The 7440-nt window shown below is 36.0% G+C and overlaps 1 long non-coding RNA gene across 1 annotated transcript; it reads left to right on the plus strand.

The window, feature by feature from the left end:
* Nucleotides 1-2605: 2605 nt before the first annotated feature.
* Nucleotides 2606-3854, plus strand: LOC128236828 (uncharacterized). Its single transcript, XR_008261449.1, has 3 exons — nucleotides 2606-2824; nucleotides 3230-3357; nucleotides 3641-3854. It is a non-coding gene; the product is annotated as an uncharacterized LOC128236828 (long non-coding RNA).
* The last annotated feature ends 3586 nt before the right edge of the window (nucleotides 3855-7440 follow it).

Below are 7440 nucleotides of genomic sequence, written 5' to 3' on the forward strand. Positions count from 1 at the left end.
ATACAGAAGGCATGATGTTCACCAGGCTTTAAATAAAGTATACACGAATTTTTTATTCGTCGTGACATCGGGGCATTTTTGTGTAATCATTAGCGGTTCCGGGGGGGGGGGGCGCACCCGGCGCCACCACTCAACCCCTTTAATCGTCAAAGTTTATTTTTTTATTTCAATTAAAGAGAAAAAAGTAATGAAATACGCACTAAGTGTACCGTTTCCGACTCGAATTGTTAAAGTTTTCTTTGGGGATAAGCCCCCCCCCCCCACTCCCCGCCAACACTTTAAACATATACATTTCGGCTCTGATGAGGGGCGAATCACAAAGTTTATGCAGCTTTATAACGCCCCCCCCCCCCCTCTTATGTTAAAGCCTGGTTACGCCCCAGGTAATAGTTAATGTGTACGACACTTTCTTAAAGACAAAATGGTAAAGGCATATCGCTTGAACGATTTAATTATCAATTAAAATGTGTTTCAATCCTTTTTAGAGTTGCTGTATGTTTTTGCCTTATTATAATATTCGAAATATTCCATTATATTATTGGCGCCGCACTGGAGTGCGCGCCTATTATGGAATGGGAATTTATTTTAGTTAGTGGCCGTAGGAGCGGTTTTTAAGTTGATTGACAATTGGGTTTCACTGTTATTTTATTATGATTAAAAAATGCAAATGGATGGCGATTGCATGGATGTTAAAAATGCTATTTATGGTTGAATAGATTGCCTTCAATTTATCTTCAAAACATTATATCGGAAGAACGACAAATAAGTTTAATAACTGTTCCCGTTTCGTTTACGTTTTCCGATTGGTTAACTTGTAATATCATGTGCCGGAAATGTAAATATTCGGAGGAGTTCCGAATGAAATGTAAAATGTGTGGACCGGTAATTATGTAAATGGGAATAATTATGTTTTATGTTGTTTTGTTATGTTTTCTTTAATTTAATCGATGTTGGAATTAAATGTTCACCTAACTTTATTTGTTAATGTGTTGAAGGTGACATTAGTAAAAATTTATTACGATTGCCCCCGAGTTGTTTTATTTTTAGAACACTACACATATCCGGATGTTGCTATTTTTAGAGCCAGAAGGTATTTCCCCGCTATTCATAGGTTAATAATGGAATTTCTACATCGTCAATTTATAGTTGGAAACTCGGTGAAGTTTTGTCATGAATTTACATTTAAAATCAGTAAACACTAAAAGTGCACACTGACAGTTGATTACGATACATCTAACAATTTGAGTCATTACAGTAAAACATGGATTATAAGTGAATCATACGCGTAAGAGAAGATTTTCTGTCGAAAAAACTAATGTCAACAATCAGCATGGAACTGGGATAGTCCAAATAATTGTACGTTGACGGATTTTTTTTAGATTTTTGATATGGCAAATCCTTCACGTACAAATTGTTTAGTATCAAAAGTGGGTAGTTGTTCCGATCAGGATTCCGGTTTAAAGCATATAGCGTCTATAAAATATCATAAAAACAAGAAATATTACCAGATAATGTTATTTTATATTAGTTCCGTACACAAAAAAAATAAATATCCAACTTATAACTATGAGTTTGACGGCTTTTTTCATTTCATTCTGTCAAAACATAACGATATATACATGAAGGGCACCTGCAAGGCTTTAGGGCACAGTTTTAAATCGCTCGGAACTTTTCGGCCATGTTACGATTGTATAACGAGGTCTATCTCGAAGCTTTGTCGGAGGAGGCCGAGCTATTACGATTGTATCGAGTTGTTCCCCTTCGCATAATTGTTGTCTGTGTCAGTCAACTTTCGTTTTATTGGAAAGGTAAACAACTTGTTTTAATGCATTAAATGCTTGTTTAGTGCAAAATAACATTTCACTTACATGGTAAAATATGAATATAACTCTTTAAGATCAATTTCAACCATAAAATACTTCACTTAAAACAATTTCAATATTTTTAAAACCCCCCCCGTTTTTTGCACATTCCCGTTTAGACGTTAGGGATTGGAAGAATCCCGTATAACACGTATATTATTTTAGACTAGGAACTGGGATATTCGTATCAAAGGGCTATTCATGTAAGTATCCTTGAGTAGTTGTGTAAGTGTGTTCAAAAATGTTTGTTTTTTAATTTCTTTGGAATTCTTAAATCATTTTATTTGCTAAATGTTAAGACAGCATTTTAATATTTCTACATGTTCTATAAATATATATGTTTCTATATGTTCTATATATATATATATATATATATATATGTTCATATCCCCAGACCTGGGTGGCCGTGGTTACAATTGACTGGTGCATTATGTACATGTTACATATTTTTAAATGTTCTTATGTACATCATTTATGTATATGATATGAGTATGTAATCTTTTATTTGATTGTTTTATCTTAGAAAAATATTAGACTTAAAAATACCCATTATTTGTTTACAAACTGCATATTTTCAAAATAAACCTGTATTAAAAGATGATGTATGGTTTCGGGCTGGAAGCCACGACAGCTTGGACACAAGCGACATTCATTTGCTTGGTGTAGGTCTTGTTGAACGCCATACTGTTGTGAATCATTATCAACCATATGCACATTTGTGCCTACCAACCCTTACTCTTGGCTAAAACGGTTATTAGTGCAGAATGTATAATTAATACATGTGCATTTGTATTTTACGGTTGTAGTTTCTGTTGGTTGATAATCAGAAGTCTAATTTCTTTCAGGCAGGAAAAGGACTGAATATTACTATTATATGAAGAATTCCAGCCTGCATTAAATACTTTGTTGGATCATTGAGACAGATTTGACATCCATGTCTATCCACATCTGATAGAGATGATGTGAGTATTTCATATAAAACATATTTGAGTTGGTGTTTGTTGTTTTATAAACTCACTGTATTCAATAATCCAGTGTTGAAGGTGGTGATGGTGGTGGTGATGATGAATTTTATTGATAAATTTAGTAATTTTCTTTATATTATATACATGTATGTATCAGCTTATTGTTGTTGTTTTTAAATAATGTTGAGAAATATTAAACTGTTTATATTTTATCATTATCAACCAAATGCACAACAACTACTTATCAACCAAATGCACAACAACTACACATTTGTGCCTACCAACCCTTACTCTTGGCTAAAACGGATATTAGTGCAGAATGTATAATTAATATGTATGTGCATTTGTATTTTACGGTTGTAGTTTCTGTTGGTTGATAATCAGAAGTCTAATTTCTTTCAGGCAGGAAAAGGACTGAATATTACTATAATATGAAGAATTCCAGCCTGCATTAAATACTTTGTTGGATCATTGAGACAGATTTGACATCCATGTCTATCCACAAGCCAGTCACATCTGATAGAGATGATGTGAGTATTTCATATAAAACATATTTGAGTTGGTGTTTGTTGTTTTATAAACTCTCTGTTTTCAATAATCCAGTGGTGGTGGTGGTGGTGATGGTGGTGGTGATGATGAATTTTATTGATAAATTTAGTAATTTTCTTTATATTATATACATGTACGTATCAGCTTATTGTTGTTGTTTTTAAATAATGTTGAGAAATTGTTTATATTTTATTTTGTATATATGTATGGCAGTATTATTATCTATACAAATTAGTCAGAAAGTACTTTTTTTTTCTTTTACAGCACTAAACATTCTAGATGGGTAAAGAACCTGAAGGGGCATGAAAACCAAATCAGCATTGACTCAGCATTAAGTTAATTTCATCTGTGCACACACTACAAGTACAAACGCATGGGAACAAACCAAACTTCAAATGTTGAAGCGTGAAGAATTATTGTGAAAAATTCTAAATGTTAGAATACCATTGACTAAATAAAACAAATAGACATCGATTACCAACAGAGACTGTTTACATGTTATAATATTAAAAAGACATTAGTTGAGAACGTTGCCAGCACGACATCGGACATTCAAAATCGAATGTTGTGCTGGCACGACATTCGACATTGGACATTCAAAATTGAAATTCGTGCTGGCACGACATTGGACATTCAGAATCGAATGTTGTGCTGGCACGACATTGGTCATTGGACATTCATAAGTGAAAGTCGTGCTGGCACGACATTGGACATTCAAAATCGAATGTTGTGCTGGCACGACATTGGACATTCAAAAGTGAAAGTCGTGCTGGCACGACATTGGACATTGGACATTCAAAATTGAAAGTCGTGCTGGCAAAAATGAATGTCGTGCCAGCACGACATTGGAAATTTGGATTTTAAAAATGAATGTCGTGCCAGCACGACATTGGACATTGGACATTCAAAATCGAATGTTGTGCTGGCACGACATTGGACATTCAAAATCGAATGTTGTGCTGGCACGACAGTGGTCATTGGACATTCAAAATCGAATGTTGTGCTGGTACGACATTGGACATTGGACATTCAAAATCGAATGTTGTGCTGGCACGACATTGGACATTGGACATTCAAAATCGAATGTTGTGCTGGCACAACAGTGGACATTCAAAAATGAATGTCGTGCCAGCAAGACATTGGACATTGGGATTTCAAAGATTAATGTCGTGTCAGCACGACATTCGACATCGGACATTCAAAATCGAATGTTGTGCTGGCACGACATTGGACATTCAAAAATTAAAGTCGTGCCAGCAAGACATTGGACATTGGACATTGGGATTTCAAAGATTAATGTCGTGCTAGCACGACATTGGACATTGGACATTCAAAATCGAATGTTGTGCTGGCAGGACATTGGACATTGGACATTCAAAATCGAATGTTGTGCTGGCACAACAGTGGACATTCAAAAATGAATGTCGTGCCAGCAAGACATTGGACATTGGGATTTCAAAGATTAATGTCGTGTCAGCACGACATTCGACATCGGACATTCAAAATCGAATGTTGTGCTGGCACGACATTGGACATTCAAAATTGAAATTCGTGCTGGCACGACATTGGACATTCAGAATCGAATGTTGTGCTGGCACGACATTGGTCATTGGACATTCATAAGTGAAAGTCGTGCTGGCACGACATTGGACATTCAAAATCGAATGTTGTGCTGGCACGACATTGGACATTCAAAAGTGAAAGTGGTGCTGGCACGACATTGGACATTGGACATTCAAAATTGAAAGTCGTGCTGGAAAAAAAGGGAATGTCGTGCCAGCACGACATTGGAAATTTGGATTTCAAAAATGAATGTCGTGCTAGCACGACATTGGACATTCAAAATCGAATGTTGTGCTGGCACGACATTGGACATTCAAAATCGAATGTTGTGCTGGCACGACAGTGGTCATTGGACATTCATAAGTGAAGGTCGTGCTGGCACGACATTGGACACTGGACATTCAAAATCGAATGTTGTGCTGGCACGACATTGGACATTCAAAAGTGAAAGTCGTGCTGGCACGACATTGGACATTCAAAAGTGAAGGTCGTGCTGACACGACATTTGACATTGGACATTCAAAAATGAATGTCGTGCAAGCACGACATTGGACATTGGGATTTCAAAAATGAATGTCGTGCTGGCACGACATTGGACATTCAAGAACGAAAGTCGTGCTGGCACGACATTGGACATTCAAGAACGAAAGTCGTGCTGGCACGACATTGGACATTCAAAATCGAAATGGCACGACATTGGGCATTCAAAATATTTCGTGCTGGTTAGTTGTGTAATAAATATCAATATTGGACCCATGATGGACAGAGACTTCGAATGATCCTTTAAGACAGATTTTAGCAGTTCACGCGCCCATGAGCTGAATAATACGGGACCAGTACTGTTGTCGAATTTAACTGTTTGTTTTATATTTGAACAATAATTGAGCGCGATATTTATGAAATGTTGCAGATCTTAGCATCAATAAATTAAATCCAAATTGAACATAATTTTAGTCACTGTATACATAAAGGCAGTAGATATATCACTAAATACTGATCCTTGACAATTGTTATTGTATAACCTAAATATGAAGTATTGTTTGGTGGGACGCAAGTTTGCAGTCGATTGTGTTTGTTTTTCTTTTAATCATAAATTGTGTTAATTGCATTTATTGTTAATATACAACATACGTCTTATTTCAAGTTGGATAGTTTTAATCCATCAAAGGTGGACACCCTGCTAAGAGCCGAAATACGTTCAGTAAAGGTGTTAAATTTTTATTGCTCAATATAATCCGCAGAAACAATAACGCTTTAACTAACTCTTTCATTTCACATTTTATTATATTTATAATCATCAAAACCTTTTGTTTGAAATATAACTTATACAAGGTTTGCATACTTTTGGTGACCAATCAAAAAACCTGATATTAAAAAGGAATAGGTCATTATGTAAAAAGATCTAAGTAAACCTCAGAGAATGAATGAGTGTCCAACGGATGATTTCAAACCGTTTTGATTTTGAATGTCCAATGTCCAAGTCGTGCCAGCACAACATTCGATTTTGAATGTCCAATGTCAAATGTAGTGCCAGCACAACATTCGATTTTGAATGTCCAATGTCCAATGTCGTGCTAGCACAACATTAATTTTTAAAATCCCAATGTCCATGGCACGACATTCATTTTTGAATGTCCAATGTCGTGCCAGCACGACTTTCGATTTTGAATGTCCAATGTCGTGACAGCACAGCATTCGATTTTGAATGGCCAATGTCCAATGTCATTTTTCAAATCCCAATGTCCAATGTCGTGCCAGCACAACATTCGATTTTTGAATGTCCAATGTCCAATGTCGTGCCAGCACAACATTCGATTTTGAATGTCCAATGTCGTATGTTTAGCTAACTTCACACATCTCTTGGAAAGAGCAAATTTTTGCTTAAATATCTGCACACCAATGATAAAAGATTGCTGACAAAAGATCAGAGCATAGATTTGCATATTACCGTTCAAAAATTAATGTTTTATGACTTACACTAACGGTTTAAGAAAAATGCATAACACATGAATTTCTTAACATAAATAAAAATATCTGCGATCTTTTTTTTTGACGGCCGTCTTATATCACCGGTTTTCATGGATTTTCGCAAAAATTGGCTCGTTCTAAGACAAAAAATAAAAAAGTAGTCAAAACGTTCAATCTGTGAGAGTGCAGATTTAAGGCACATACGAGGGAGATTAATATAATGTTGAAATAACTTTCCCAATCGTTTTAAAATATATAAGTTAAAAATTAAAGGCACATGCTCTTTATGACCTGTTTTCGACGAGGGGCAGTTTACTGTGTCATTGAGCCTACTAGGGGCAGTTTACCGTGTCCTTGAGCCTACTAGGGGCAGTTTACTGTGTCCTTGAGCCTACTAGGGGCAGTTTACTGTGTCCTTGAGCCTACTAGGAGCAGTTTACTGTGTCATTGAGCCTACTAGGGGCAGTTTACTGTGTCATTGAGCCTACTAGGGGCAGTTTACTGTGTCCTTGAGCCTACTAGGGGCAGTTTAC

Source organism: Mya arenaria, chromosome 6 (genome assembly GCF_026914265.1).
Source record: "Mya arenaria isolate MELC-2E11 chromosome 6, ASM2691426v1".
Lineage (NCBI taxonomy): Eukaryota > Metazoa > Mollusca > Bivalvia > Myida > Myidae > Mya > Mya arenaria.